Below are 17,500 nucleotides of genomic sequence, written 5' to 3' on the forward strand. Positions count from 1 at the left end.
TTAAACCAAATTGAATTTGAAATTATCCTCAGAAAAAAATTCAATTTGAACCGAAAGACATTCATGGCCAAAATTATTTTCATTTAGAAAATATATATACCATAAAAATAATAATGAAATATGGAAATAAAATGATCCAACACCTAAATCAATGAGAAAATTATATAAAAAGAAGTATTCCATCACCTAAACCATTGAAAAAATAAAGATTTGAGCTTCAAGAAATATTGGCACCAAAATCCTTAAATACCCTACAAAAACCCGGTAACAAAGCTACAAAAAATAAAAATTCTGACAATAAAATTATCAAAATATCATACAGATTCTAACAAAAAAAATTAACAAAATATGAAAATGATTCTGACGGTTAATTTGAAAAAAAAAAAATACAAAATAACTAAAAAGAAATTATTTACATTCCAAAACCAGTATCATTCGAACATTGGCAAAACCGGAAAGATTCCAGAATTAGAGAATCAAGCACAGCCCAAAGTAGTATTTCAAGGAAGCCAAATTTGAACCGATTTAAGATGTGTTTTCAAAAATTAAAACAACGGAGCCTCTTATGTCCATCTCATTTTTTGTTTTTTAATTGTGGCAGATCGCCTCGTGCATATTCCCACAAACAAGTATCCCATAGACACCAACAATTTTTGGGTTTTTCAGCATAAAGCCATGTCCCCTAAAAAGAGATGGCTCAAAAAAACATAGCATAATATTCATTGTCACATTCATTCTTTAAGTGCTGACTTGAGGATGAAGCCCCAGCAGTAGAACTTTCAAAACATTAGCTGCTTCATACAGCTTCAGAGAAGGCTCAAGAACAACTCATCGAACCCCTTTCTTTCACAATTATTTCACCCGTACAATTTTTATACTAACTAGAGGTCGTTCATTCTTTCCAAGTGACATAACCTCAAAACACAATGATCCATCCTTTCACTCATGTTAAACTTTTTACCACTTTTACTTTATCCACACAATAAATTCTTACATCACATATACTTTACAAACAGGCCACCTTCAGGGCTTCAACCTTTTTTTTTTTTTATTCACAGCAAACTTCACACCACAGACGAGAATTAGTTCAACAATCTCTTTGTACATTCCCACCTTGATTTCAATGCACAATTCGAGTCTTTCCCTATCCTTTTGCACGCATTCAGCTACCTTTCATCTATTGTTACTTACCTCTTATCTCATCTGGTCAGCATCCATTAAATTTCTCCCAGACGCTTTTACGAATCAACCTCCGCCATTCTTTAACCATCCATAACATAATTTGCGCCATCATTCTGGTTTACTTTTATCCTTCTTACCATAATTTTACTCGCGTTTATTCTCTAGTTTCTCCTTTACCAACATTCAAAACCTTCTTAGAAGCATCTGCAAATTCCCTTTATTGTTTCCATTCAGACAAACATCTTCAAAGATTAGCCCCTCAAAAGGTTAGCCATTCAATATTCCAATCACCACTCATTTCCTTATCACACATCCCATCTACATTGTTATTCAATTTGACTTCCCAGATCCACTTTCACACTAAATCAGTCATTCTCCTGACAACATACTCTTGACACTATCATAAATGTTTTAATATCTCCTAAAATCCAATCCACCATACCTTAAACTCTCTCTCTCTCTCTCTCTCTCTCTCTCTCTCTCTCTCTCTCTCTCTCTCTCTCTCTCTCTCTCTCTCTCTGTATATACATACACCACACACACACACACACATATATATAAATATATATATATATATACATATGTATATATATCACAAACATTATATAAACGTATGAATATATTTAATAATGAATACATACATACGCATACATACATATATATATATATATATATATATATATATATATATATATATATATATATATATATATATATATTCTGTATATTATATATGTACTGTATATATATATATATATATATATATATATATATATATATATATATATATATTATAGTACATATAAAATATACAAAAACCATAATCAACAAACCGTGAGTAAACCTAAACTAGATCAGATTACCCTATAGCTTATTAATACAAAACTGACATCAAAAAGTGAATCAGAATGTTAATGGGAAGACGAAATAGTCACGCACCTGGGTATCAACGTTCCTATCTGGTTAACCTCATTTTTGCCCTCAATAGAACTTTGTCATTTGGCATTCAAAACACCAAGTTCGTTTCACTGTGAATAAATTATAATATCTTCGTAAACGAGTGGTTAGATTTATTTAAGACAATCACGAAGAAAACTGAGCAAATATTGAATGTTAGAAACCCCAAAGACTAAAATTAAATATCACAACATTCAAAATACAAGCTGCATCATCAAATCATTCATAGAATATTCAAAATAAAAATAAAAGTACGAAATAAATGCATTTAACAACCAAAACTAAAACCAGAGTACCAAGAATTGCACAGTTCTAGCATATATCTACAAAAGAAACTATTCCTTTAGTAATAATGTAAAATGCATAAAAACAGGGTTTAATCAAAATTATCATTACGTAGTACCATGGAACAGTAACAAAATTCAAATACAAAACTTGCCTTGAATCTACAAGCGAATATTATACTATAAAACAATGTGATAAGGAACGTCACGTAATTTGGAGGGGAAAAAAAATTGTCGTAGGTACAGAACCCACGACAAACAATACTCCTGCATCGCATTGATTTCACTCATTTTTAAAGGCATTTAAAATGGATTCCAAATTAGGTTTACTTGGAATTACTTACGAAGTATGAACTTATTAGTTCAATATTCATTAATGTTAGCAGCAATTTTATAAAAAAAAAAAAAAAAAAAAAAAAAAAAAGAAAAAAAAAAAAAAAAAAAAAAAAAAAAAAAAAAAAAAGAAGGGTGAACACATTAAGGACTTTGCTAGGCAAGCTATTATACCTATAAAGGCTCTTCAGGAGAAATAAATTATATTAAATAACAATAATATAATAGTAACCATAAAAAACAAACAGACGTACAAAAATAAAGAATGCCATAATAGAGGAAGATATGAAATAAAAAACGCAAATTAAACACATTTATAATTTAGCCTACACTTTAACAAGGCAGGGCATCAAGAGAAACATCCCTTAAAACAACGAGTATCATTTATGAAATAGAAATATCCCAAACCAGAAATACTGTTTCGTATAGGAATACAAATTCTAATTCTAATATGAGAAGGTAAATAATAAAATTTCATTACCTCTCATGCATTCAAAACAAATTATTAATGAGTCTAAAATTACGATTTTATCATCATGATTTATAAACCCTGTTACAACCATAGTTGGAGAAGCAGATTGCTGAAAGGTTAAGAGCCACAGCAGAGAAAACAGTCAAGCACGAAACATGAAATTTGAAAGTAAAGAATTACTATAAAAAAGAACTCAAGCAGAAAAAAAAATATTTGCATTGGAGTTCCGTTGATTTCACTACAACATTAGGAATATCATTCCAATACTAAATTAGGTCACAACATAAACAAAACCTACAAAATACTGTTATGAATAACTATACATCTTTTCGTATTACTACTTGGCAGTAGTTTAGTTTGGTTAGATGTGAATGCAAAGGATGATCAGAATTGAGGAAAATTTTATACAGCTGGCATATGGCCCTAATTGGACCACAGAGCTCGAAATTGATACAAAGACCAAGGATACAGAATTTAACAGACCTTAAGTTTTTGTCCAGCAATCTAATATGAGAATCAGCTGCTGAAGACTAAACAAGAGGACACATGCGAATAAATGAATTGAGCTATATATGGAAGCAACAGCACCTTCAAAGATAACTATCACTTGTACATGAGCTTAACGACCTATTAACAAAAATAGTATGAAAACAGATCCTCAAGATTTGAAGTTACAATGATGAGTAACAGATGCAAATAAATCTTTGTTTATTTTTAGAATAGAAACCTGACCCTTTACGAGGTCATTATTGTTTGTAGAAAGCCAACTGCACTGACTGAAACAATATTATGAAAATTGACCTTCAAGTTTAGTGCAACACCTCTGCTAACCAGGTCAAACAAGTGTTGATTTTATCAACACGATCTCCAAATATATTTCGTTCATTGGCTTACAGCCACATAATGATTATTACACTTGAGAATGTAAAATTAATTTCACTCGATCCATATTGTTATTATTATTTGTTTTCATTATTACGAGAAAGAGGTTTAAAAGGTCACCATATCGTAAAGGAAGCTTCCACAGAATAGAAAAAATCAAGAAAAATATTAAAATAACTAAATAAGGCTTACCCAATAATCAATGCTATTTACATGAGCTCCATCACTTAAAAAGACTATTCAGGAAGGAAATAAACCTGAGGCAACATTTATCCCTAAAGAGCCAAGCTACCTGGCAATAAAGAATGCCATCGTCTTCTTCTTTGTCTGCATCTCCACAATATGACCAATAAGGAATGCCATGTTTTATCCTATTTGCGGTTAGTGACAAAAAGGTCTGGGAAGAAATCAAAGACAATAACTAAATTATAACCGTCCTCTTCCCATGCATGCAATTCATTTCCTCATTCTTCAGAGTACAAGGGGAACAGGAAATAATTTCAATAACAATTTTGAGAAGGAATTTCGAAGGATCTTTACATTATGAACAAACCAAATGAGCATAACAAATTTCTCGTGGCTATGCAAAAACTGGTAATTACATGTGACACACACACACACACACACACACACATATATATATATATATATATATATATATATATATATATATATATATATATAAATATATATATATATATAATTTATACATACATACAGAGAGAGAGAGAGAGAGAGAGAGAGAGAGAGAGAGAGAGAGAGAGAGAGAGAGAGAGAGAGAGAGAAAAAAATATTTAATATATATATATATATATATATATATATATATATATATATATATATATATATATATATATATATATATTGTATATACATACATACATATAGTATAGATATACGTATTAAGACTTGAATACTGACGTCATTACTAATTAATTTCATTTCACGAATGTATCATATAATTCCTATTTATCAATTAAGCTGTGTATTGATTTGAATCTTTCTTTTTTTATGGATGGCGTAATTGCCCATCAATGTCTCCACCAAGACCTTAAGCATACTTATAGCCTTATAATCATTACCAGCCAAAATGAACAAACATCCCTAGGGAAAATATCTATCTTGAAAACAACGGTGGTCCCCAGACGGCTTAAACACTGCCAAACAGAAAGAAGACCCAGGGGGATCAAGAAAGCGAGGTACCACGACTTGGGGAATCGGGTGCTTAGGATGAGGCTCCGAGAGACAAAGGGGGGAGAGAGGGGGCAAGCCGCCTCTCGGTGCACGAGGGAACGGGAAAATAAGTAGCGGAGATGGACTATGACCAGCGGAGATATACGATGAAATCAAATGCTTTGATTTAATTAATCATTTGGATAGATAATGGTCCTAACAATAACGCCAAAAATCTTGCCTACCAAAGGCCCAATTCGTCACAAGAATGATGAACTAAAAGGAGGTTAGCAACGGACAGACCCGACGCGCTAGCTATGAGCGCAACTATCAGCCGGGGGGTTGCTCTCTAATAATGGCATGCCGTCGTCACTTGATCATAAAGTACCCCAGATGCGATATTCCTCGTCAAAGTAACAACGACAGCCTATTAAACTATTTCTTTAAAGAAAAGCGTAGAACAAGTAAATAAAGACGTACTGTAAAGGCAAGATGGGAGAGTGAAAAGTTCGTAGAAAAAAGTATACTACACCGACGAAAATAGCACCCCGAGGTCACTGTCCTCCATTTTGTTCGATCCTAGAATGACGCGGTGTTTCAAAATGTTCATAATTATCAGTTATATCTAACGTTTACAATAACATGCACTGAAGTAATATTTGTTTCCTAATTTAATAAAATTTCCAAATCTTCTCTTTATTTCAAGCCAAAATGGCATCTACTTCTTTCCCCTTCCTTGCATAATTCAAAATTACACATTTCTCACAAAACTAAGATCAAGAATATGTTATTACAAAGTACTTACAATTGGAAACATCAATACTAATAAAAGAACAATTGATAAAAAAAATACTTCTAAAATAATAATAAATAGCAAATAAAGTTTTATTTCAAACCGCAAACATCGTTACACACACACTCTCTCTCACACACACACACACACACATATATATATATATATATATATATATATATATATATATATATATGTATATATATATATATATATATATATATACACACACATATGTGTGTGTGTTTAAGATGAAGGGGATTGAAGCCTTGAAAACATGGCATTTGAACTACTAAATACCCAGTCATCTTCAACCACCGAAAATGCCCGGGCCAATCAAAGGATGGGGAGACTACTTCATGGTATCTTCCCACCAATAAAAAAACAATTTTCGTCTCCAAGACTAGGTGGGGGAGATGGGGGGAAGTAGAGGTGGCAAAGTCCCCTTTCGTTCTCTCTCTCTCTCTCTCTCTCTCTCTCTCTCTCTCTCTCTCTCTCTCTCTCTCTCTCTCTCTCTCTTCTTCAAGAAACGACGGTTGACGTCTCAAGGTAGACTCCATCTCGTGTACATTAAGGGGGGGAGGAGGGTGGCTCAACTGCTCGCTCGCACCTCTTGTAAGACTTTCCATTTTGAATTTCTTAACTTGTCCGCTTTTAATGGACCCTCCCGCTCCCTGAACCCCCTTCCCAGACCAGAGCAACGACTGAGCCACGGTTTCACACCAAAACAACCCTCTTTGCCAACCTTCGCGACACGGCACGGTGTTTGCCGATCGCAGAGGAATCAATGTTGTGACCCAGCAACAAATGGGGGAAGCAATATAACTATAAGCTTATGCATATATATATATATATATATATATATATATATATATAGTCTTTTTTTTAAATTATGTCTACTTCTTGTAAAAGATCAATCACATATGAACGTTTCAGTTGAACGATACACACACACAAATCCTTAATAGGAAAAGGTAAATGACATACATACATAGATACACACACACACATATATATATATGTATATATATATATATATATATATATATATATATATATATATATATATATATATATATATACATGTGTGTGGATGTGGGTGCCTAAGTAAAAAATACTTGATTCTCACAGAGAGAGAGAGAGAGAGAGAGAGAGAGAGAGAGAGAGAGAGAGAGAGAGAGAGAGAGAGAGAAATCATTTTTAAACAAGTAACTGAAAGAAGAGCTGAAATGTTGGGAAAATACAAGAGAAAGCACGACGTTAAGGATGTACAGTATGCACACGTCGAGATCATCAAAACCACGCTCCCACTTGAGTTATGACCATCCAGGGACATGTATATGAGGCCATCTGCTATACAGGGCCACGTATAAATTAGTAGATGGTTTACCATTTATTAAGAAATATAAAAAAGCAAGAGGGCCGATATATGCACTAAAATAGGCTATGCAATAAATACAAGGCCACAGGAAACGGATGGTCTTCATCTGCTTAATGTGAAAGGAAGAGAAATATTGATAAATCTAAATAAAATCAATAAAATGTTATATAACTTCTTCCCATCAGACATAACAGACAGAACGTTTCGTATTTTACATTTTTTAAAAATGTATGTGGGCACTCTATTCTACGGGACCTTACAATGACGTATATAATAAATAAAAATATTATTACAATAAATTTTTTATCTTTAAATCACAAAAATGGGATGAGTATTATTCTAATAAAAAACGAATATTATGTAACATACTGAAACATTGAATACGTTATTTTATATACATACAAACATGCATTACACACACACATTATATACATATATATATATATATATATATATATATATATATATATATATATACATATATAATATTCATTACAAATTTATAATTCTACACTCAACTTCATTAGAGTTAAAAGATGAGCATATATGTACATCGAAAGCACAAATTACGAAAAACTTTATCGAACAAGTTAACTTTTCAAGGCCCCAAGGTCAAGCAAATACTAAGACGTCAAACGGATAAAGAAGATGTATGCAAACAGAACTACTCCTCTTTCCCATACTAAGAAATATATGAAATCAAATTGAGTACGCCCAAAATATAATGAAAAAATAAGAATTTACATGTAACAGTCTAAAAAGACATCATATATATATATATATATATATATATATATATATATATATATATATATATATATATATATATATATATATATACACACATATATATACACACACATATATATACATACACATATATATACAGTATATATATATATATATATATATATATATATATATATATATATATATATATATATTTCCGGTACTAGTATTAATAGTATTCATAAAAATCAATTATTTTGCTAGTTGCAACTATTGCAGTAGCATATTTGTATTTTATGACACGTAATTTCAAATGACAAAATATTACATAACATGTATTTTTTTTTTTTACCTAAACTACTCATTTTGAAAAAAATGCACATTTATCATCCATGATTTTTCGACAGAATATCCATGAAGAATCTAATATTGTAAGCCAATTAGCCATTCATTTTACCTCTAATGTTATTTCCAACGTAGTACGTTGACTGACATGGAGGATGAACTAATAATTTCGTAATTTGTTATTGCGATAGCCTGCCTTTCATCATAATTCAAAGCAGGCCAAAATACCTACACAATGAGTGTTGATGAAAACTTGAATGCACATCAGAAAGTCTAATCCGTTTGTCATATCTAGTTATGCAGACACTTAAACAGCTGGAAAAAAAATATCCATGCAATGGAGAGAGAGGGAGAGAGAAAAAAAGTGGGGTTATATCACTACAACAAAGACGAGGCAAACCTTAGCTACTGCCATTTATTTAAGTTTCACTCATCTCCTTTCAATTTATGAATGGTTTTCCTCAACATAAAACCATATGCAATGATAGTTATTCCTATAATAAGAATATAATGCTTATTTCATTCTTTTGCCACCGTGATATTACCTACATTACGATATTGCTAATTAAAGTCTCCTTGGCTTAAAGTGATGTGTGCCGAAATTCATGAAGCTAATTTGCAAGGAGGTATCTCTAGAGCATTTTAAGCTTGGTTCAATCAACAAACTCGTTTAATTATCAAGTACCTATTTACTGCCATGAAAAAAAAATGTATATAAATAAACAGTACATGTTAGGTCTTGTAACGGACACTCGTGACTTACATATTAGCAAATATTACCTTCAAGTACTACTTGATATCGTATTTCCTCTGCCTTGAGAGTAATCATATATAAAATAAGTGCATCCACTCAGAAAAGGATTCGAATTCATGCATTTGGATCATGATATTAAAATAGACTATAGATTTAAAGTTTTTTTTTTACATACAATCAAAATCAATCCATCACCACCATGACTACAGATTGATAACTCTGTAACACTTATTTTTGTGTTGACCAGGCTGACATGAGTCTTTTTATAGTTTATATAGTACATATCTGTTTTGACGTTGTTACTGTTTTTAGAATGATTTATTGTTAATTTATTCTCATCATTTATTTATTTCCTTATTTCCTTTCCTCACTGGGCTATATTTCCCTATTGGAGCCCTTGGGCTTATAGCATTTTGCTTTTCCAACTAGGGTTGCAGCTTGGCTAATAATAATAATAATAATAATAATAATAACTTGTCTCTTAATGATACTTTTATCCTTCTGACTAGTGATTCTTATGTTTCCAAACACTACACCATAAATACTTCGTAATGTAAAGCATAGTTAAAAAAAGCTTACAGTATATCTATCTTGACAGGTAAACGGACAAGCCAGCTTTCGAAATCTGTATTTTGATCTATAGCCATACGTTCGAATCACAGTCACGGTATACGCACTATCATATATAATTTGCTTTTTGGTGCAAGTTATTTTCAAAGATGAAAGTAGTGCCATTGTACTAAAAATTCTAAGTAAGTTAGCATAATAAATATAACTATCAGTAAAAATAGCCAAAATGTTAATATAATTATTTACAGAATTGCAGAATTATGTAAAATAATTACAAAATCATCTAACAAGCACACACACACACATACACACACACACACACACACACACACACACATATATATATATATATATATATATATATATATATATATATATATATATATATATATATATATATATATATATATATATATATACCACAACTAAATATAATTTATGTTTAAGAGAAGGAAACCTTTCTAAATGCTTTCGTTTATTGGCTCAAGAAAGAAAACTAAAAATATTAACTTAGATATGGAAAGAGCCGTTATGTTGACATACTGCACTGTATATACATGAAAGTTCTGAGAAGGATTTTTATTAATATATCAAACTTTTTAAACAACAAAACACTTATGTGATTTGATATATCTAATTATTCAACAAAAGGACTCGAAATTCGCCTTCAAGTTCCCCAATATTCTCGTTGTTTTGGCGTGTCTTATGCAAGTTGCAAAATTTGAAAGCTACATACGATATTACCTTGAACACAATAACGGATAGTTTGCGAAAACAAACAAAACTGACTGAAAAAAACACCTCCTAAATAACTTTATATACAACTGCAACAATAAAAGCAAAGATAAATATAAAATATAATGGCTTTATGCATTGATATAACTATTAAAACTTACATGGCCAACTTAAATTAAAATCAATCGAACAAACAGTAACAACATAGCTAAGCCATACGACTTAAATACGACTAGGGAGGTAAACCTTCCAAACCTTTCTCCTTATTACCAGCCTTACCCTCTGCTTTATGACCAGTAGTCTTCAAATGGTGCCAGATAATTGTCAAAAGCTTAGACCTACAGCCCTCCATTCGTAAGATATTCATACCAAACATTTTCTGAAGCAGCAAGGTTCGAGACGTTTCCATGGGTACTTGGATGGCTAAAGAAAATCTATTTTAGTAGGGCGAGAGGCAATACTAATGACTTTAATGATTAATTGAATTATACATAGTTGTTTTAAATCAGTATGACTTATTATATTAAATTTTACTTCTGTTTTACACTTATTTTTTTTTTATTTACGACAGTTCCACAAAATGGGGAAAGCCAATCGTAGTATATGTGGTGTGTTGGAAGAGGGAGAGGCCGGGTACCATGGGTATAGAATAGCAACTTCAACTTTGTGGATATTAAAGTCGTATAATAAATTAGATTGTTCAAGCTATATGGTTTAAATATCATAATTCAACATTAAAGAAAGTCAGCTCACATTATATGGATCTGGGTTAATATACTGTACCAATGATAGAATTCCAAAAGCTACTGAATAAAGATGGAGGGCTAAACAGTTTACAAATATTTTGCTCAGATTACTTCATAAAAGTTATCATGACCTTCCGGAATGAGTTAGTGAAGATCATCTTGGATTAATATCCTATAAAGGGAGTTAAGACACTGGTGTTGATAATCATACAATTTTGAAGTCTGGTCGTTTTAAAACTTACCGGTACGTATCTCTTAATATTTAATTTGCAAGTTAATTTTACGGAGGCAATCGAATGTTAAAAGTTATTTAACAGTTTTTTTTTTTTTAAATAAAACAAATCATGAGGGGGTAACTTATCTCCTCATTTACCATAAATAATATTTCTATATTTGAGAAGCGTAACGGACGTTTAAAAAAAAGGACATAATTTGCTCTTATTTATACAAATTTCAATTATTATGGTGTACTCTCAAAACATTAAACTGAATTCATCTAAATTTTTCACTAAGCAAACGTGAAAGTCTCCCTGAGAAAGATGATTTTTGCACAAAATCTGATTAAATCTATCTTTCCTATATGCATATAATAAAGACTTCCTATAATTAAAATTCCCATTGCTCTTCGCCTAAGCACTTGGGCACAGACTCCTTTCGAAAGCAATAAGAGTAAAGATGTATTTGCAAATTCTGAATATCTTTTCCAACATAAACATGAGTGAAGCATCCATTCTCTTGGTATCTTTCGGCCTGTTCCCCGTAGAAATCATAGGAAAATAAACAAATTAACAATGAAAATCATGGAAAGTAGTGCAACTCATTTCAAATCTAACTTTTCGAGTGTCTCTACTACTTATTCACAATACAGAGGTCATTTATCCAAAATTCAAATTCTGTCGAACGTAAGCAGTATACAGACTAAAGGGCAACAATTTTACTAGTGCTAATATCCCCCGTAACTAGAAACATCTCTCTAGCTTTCAAGAATACAGTAATCTAAAATGCTGGGTGATTTGACTTTATATTACTAGATTCAGTTAGTGTTCTGACAGCACGAGACCTTCTTCCATGAACATACAGTAAACATGGCTACCCCGAAAGCTAAGATTACATGAGGAATGGTGCTAAAGCCTACAGGACCCATTCTATTTCACACAGCAAAGTTAATAAAAGAAAAGGCTCTGAAAAAACTTGTTCAATATCAACTACCTAAAAAGAAACTACATTCAATGAGTACTATGGTATAGTGATTTAAATTATTACTGTGTACAAAGTGAGACGTCCATGGATGACCTAAGAAGCTATACCTAGCAAGAAAAGTTTGCTAATCGACCTCACTCCTTTGAGAAGCGAATAGTCGAAGAATTCGGGAAACAATGAAGGAGGCAGATTTCATAATTGCGTTAATAAACCTAACTTTACATAACCTTCTATAAAAGCAGCCGGAATTATCTTAGCAAACTGGGTCTTCTACCTGTCTTGTATTGTTCAACTTCCTTTCCTCATTCATAATCTACCAGTTCAAGTCTCAATGAAAACTAAAACATCTATTGTTCAGTATCCAATGCAAATGAGAATTTCTGGTAGACATATATCTATTTCATATCTAACTCCTAGAGCCTCTTGCCTCTCTAAATGCCAGAATAAACACTTAAAAAATACGTTCCTGGTATTCTTACGTACATAAAGAATTTTACAGCATTATCATCTATACTTCGCAAACCATATTATGTTAATTTCCAAAACGTTCTCTCATTTCCTTTAATACACCATTTATATTCTTGCATCATTATCTTCACTAATCTCAAGCTTCTTATGGGTATTGCTTACTTGCAAGAGACTTTTCTCCTTCGAGTCCTACATATCAACCCCCTTCAGTGTGCTTGTATCTCCGTTCATATGCTATTTCGAAATCATTGATAATAACTTCCTCCATACAATCTTCACCTGGTTTATATTTGTTAATATTTCTTTTTGGTAAGGTACAATAATTATGGTCATAAAATGTATAACTAACAATCATCAGTGAGAAAATTGTAGGGTCTTTCCCAACGGGAGAAATGATCAAATGAGATATCTACCCTCCAGACTTTGTCAGCTAAAATGCATTTTACGTTTCCTTCTTTCGTGACCACTATTGTATAGCACAGAGTTGAACCATTGTTTATTTTCATTCCAGCCCCAGGTCCATCACATGCAAAGTCACTTGAAACTACTCAAAGGCTAAAACACCCTTGACATTTAAGTAGCCTACAGTGTTTACAACAAACTTCTAACTGTCCTCCGTATATAGCAAGTTATAAATGTCTTAACAAAAACACTAATGTAAGTAACTACGGTCATTAGCTATCAGCCAACGCTATTTTCAAAACTGCAAGTTTAAAATTCAAATAAAATTCAATTAACATAAAAACTTGAAAATGGAAGCCAAAATTAATATGAAAAAAAAAATGCATTTAAAAAGTTAAGAATAGTTGATTCCAATAGGATTGTTTAGACATGATGATTAGGAAACTTTTAATTTATGATTAATTTAGCTGTTAATTTTTTCTTAATATAATTTATGATTAATTTAGCTGTTAATTTTTTTTAATATATAAAATTTCCTTTTGAAAAATCTAAATAGCCCCTCATCTTATTAAGCAAGCTTTCACATAGTGTTCATATATGAATAAGTGAAAAATAGACAATAACAATAAAATGCATAAATGTAAATAGAAAAAAAAAACGCAAAAGAACCGTGCCTAAACTTATAAGTATAACGACATATTAATTTTGCTCAAGTAGACACCAAATCTCAGAAAGAATGTAAAATTCCTCTCATTAGTTTTCACACGCAATCTAACCGTCGTAACAGGAAACGAAACAGCAAACGAAAGACGGAAGTTTTTCTTAGCAGGGGAAACAAAAGTGTCTTCAGTTTTATCCCAGAAGGAAAGAAACCGATAACCTGGACAAATCCCAGAGATATTTCAACTCCATTGTATTTCTTCATTTGAGACTAAACAAAATTCAAAGTATTATAATAGCACAAAAAATTAAAATATAAAAAACAAAATTTGATTTTACTGCGACAGGATGCAGGGCAGTTCACAGTGGGTCAAATTAGAAAGGAAAGAGGGAGCACTATGACGAAAGTAAGAGAAAGCATTATGACCATTAAAGTACTGCAGTGAGCATACAAAAATAACACAAACTCCAGTAAAATTATGATAGAGAATCCATTCAAATTAAGGAAGTCGGGAGTATCTATCAAAACCAAGAGTCACGATAATTCAGTAAAATTAGTTAAGACAGTAAATTCATTATACTTAAAGAAGACCGAGGTCCGGTAGAATTAAGAAAGACAACAGAATCCAATAAAATTAAGAAAAACAGATAACTCCGTTAAAATTGATTAAGAGGAGAGAATACAATAAAGTTAAGAAAGACAGAGAAGTCCGTTAAAATTAAGAAAGACGAGAGAACCAATAAAATGAAAAAAAAAAAAAACATGAGGTTCTGTATACTTAAGACAGACACAGAAGTATGGCAAACTCAAGAAAGTCAGAGAAGCCCTGCGAAATTAAGAAAAACAGAATAGTTCAGTAAAATGGAGAAAGTCAGAGGTTGTGAAAAAAAGCCGGCTAAAAATATTAGAATAGAACAGTACTTTACTCAAAAGTTCAAAATACTGTTTAGTAACAGCAAGTATGATTAGAACTACGATTTATGTATCTGATACTTCAAGAGTGATAAGAAAATCAGAAAATTTCGATATAAAATATAAAATGATGCATTAAGAATAGGAAAATCATTTTTTCATATAACTCGAATAATTTACCTTAAGAATAGATCATAGGAAGGATTTTAAAACTAATTAAGTATTATCTACAGTTTGAATACAAAGACAAAGACTGTCTCCCAAATTATGTAATAGGAATGTCACAAAATGAATGAAAAAAAAAAATGACATACGAAAATGGAGAACATATCAAGAAGTTCAAAATAACTGAATAGCCTACCACCCTAGCCAATAATAATAAAAAATCAATACACATTGTAAAAGTAATTACATTAAGTAGTACTGTCGCATAACGAAATTAAATAATAGATAAAACTTTGCAAACCCTATGAGAAAATCCTAATACAGAAGTAGGAATATTATTAAAATTCTCAACACTAATGAAAATCTAAAGAAATTTGGAAAAAAAATCACAATACACTGTCATGAAAATTAACATGAAGAAAAAGATTGTAATTTAAAAATAAAACTATAAAGATTCATGATCATTGAAAAATAAGGATAATCAAAAACAAAATTTTGACAAATTTTGGTGATAATATAGAGAAACTGAAAGACAAAAATGAGAATCTAATAAGAATTTGTATAGCTTTAATGAAAAAAATATACCACAAGAACATTAATAAAACTCAAATAATGAACATTCGTGAAAAATAGTCACTGTACAAATACAGATAATTTATCCTATTTTACTGTTCATTTATGTCTTAATACGTTGAGACAAGCCATAATTTAAGAGCTGACAATCTGCATTTTTAGTGTCAAAACTAAGCAATATATAAGGTTCTTCTAATACCGTAAGGCCATAAAAATGACATATGAATTGGGAAAATGCATAAGAATGAAGATGATCACAACGAAAAACATCATCAAATCAAGCAGAATTTATTTCCAAAATTCGTGAGGATCAACCAGAGAGAAGTCAAAACCTTCAATTGCTAAAATTCGTGTCGCACAAATGACATGTTTCAAGGACGATAAGTAATCTAGTACATTAAAACCAATTTCGTCTACTACATGTAACTTTTGGTCTGCTTTGGACCATATCAAACTACAAATATATACATGATATAAATACATATGTTTATTCACATTTATTCACAAAATCTCTAAACATTTATTAAATAATCGGCCACTATGACGACAATAGTGAGCTTCATTACAGAAATAAAGAAAAAAGGCTACATTCTAAGGAACAGTCATTGAAAGAAAGGCAGTTAACTCTGAAAAACTATACTATTTCATCAAGTCTCTTTTTGGCTGAAAATTTTAACGTTCACTAAAAAATATATCATAAATTTCCACAACCTAAATTACATAAATACAAATACAAAATGGTTTCAACTGAAAGTGATTACTGTTATATTATCTTGGAAAAAAAAAGGTTAAAAGTCTACAGTTTATTCGAAAAAAAAGATAATTTCCAATGGAAAAAATCTAAATTTGAGCAGCAGTTATTTTTCGCACTATTTGATGACACATAGTTATACATAATTAGCCCTACGTATGAATATAATCAGTAAATTGGGAATACCAATAACAGGCAAAATGCTACATCCTGGTAAAATATATATCCGATTTCTGTGGATTTCTTTCATCTTGCCTTTAACAACTTTACCCTAAGTTTTTCATGATGTGGTTTACCAATTCCTACAAATAATTTACGCAGTTTTACATTGACCTTCTTGTCATTTTTATTAATAAAGTTGAGCTGTATAAAGTTATCAGGAGGCCATGTCATCAGATTTTGCACACGAGAGCACAGTAAAGATTATCTAGTATTCACCTGATAGATACACTCCTTGACACAAAGTTCAAATATTAACATAACACGTTAAAAATAACCAGCACAAAAGCTTCTTTACTTAATGCTTCACAATAAAATAGTATTTAGTACAAAATCAGTTTTCGGATAGCCTAATTATATTTTAACGTACAGGAAGAAAATAGAACTTCATAGGATAGTACGTCTTGAAGGAGACATTATTATAAGAAATATCAAGATACTTCTTTAGAGAAAATCAAGTCTTGAGAAAGAATTATAAATAAAAATATATTAAAAATGGAGTCTTCAGAAAGACAATCTTAAGTAAAAATATATTACTAAAAAATGGAGTTTTCAAAAACACAATTATAAATAGAAATATAATAAAAAAGAGGAGTCTTCAAAAAGACAATTATAAATAAAAAATATATTACAAAAGATGGAGTCTTCAGAGAGACAAAATTATAAACAAAAATATATTACTAAAGCTTTGGATGAAAATTGAAATGATAGGCTACAAATTCTCAGCCGTCAAAACTAGTTACTATTCAGGAATCGTCTTAAGATTAAAAAAGCAACAGAAAGAACAAGCTATTCATGAAAGATTCATCAAAG

General features: G+C 31.0%; 1 long non-coding RNA gene across 2 annotated transcripts in view; it reads right to left on the reverse strand.

Moving 5' to 3' along the window:
• The window catches only part of LOC137623688 (uncharacterized), a 272,087-nt gene that overhangs the window by 128,185 nt on the left and 126,402 nt on the right, over nucleotides 1–17,500 (reverse strand). The window lies entirely within an intron of this gene.

Source organism: Palaemon carinicauda, chromosome 30 (genome assembly GCF_036898095.1).
Source record: "Palaemon carinicauda isolate YSFRI2023 chromosome 30, ASM3689809v2, whole genome shotgun sequence".
In the NCBI taxonomy this organism is placed as follows: domain Eukaryota; kingdom Metazoa; phylum Arthropoda; class Malacostraca; order Decapoda; family Palaemonidae; genus Palaemon; species Palaemon carinicauda.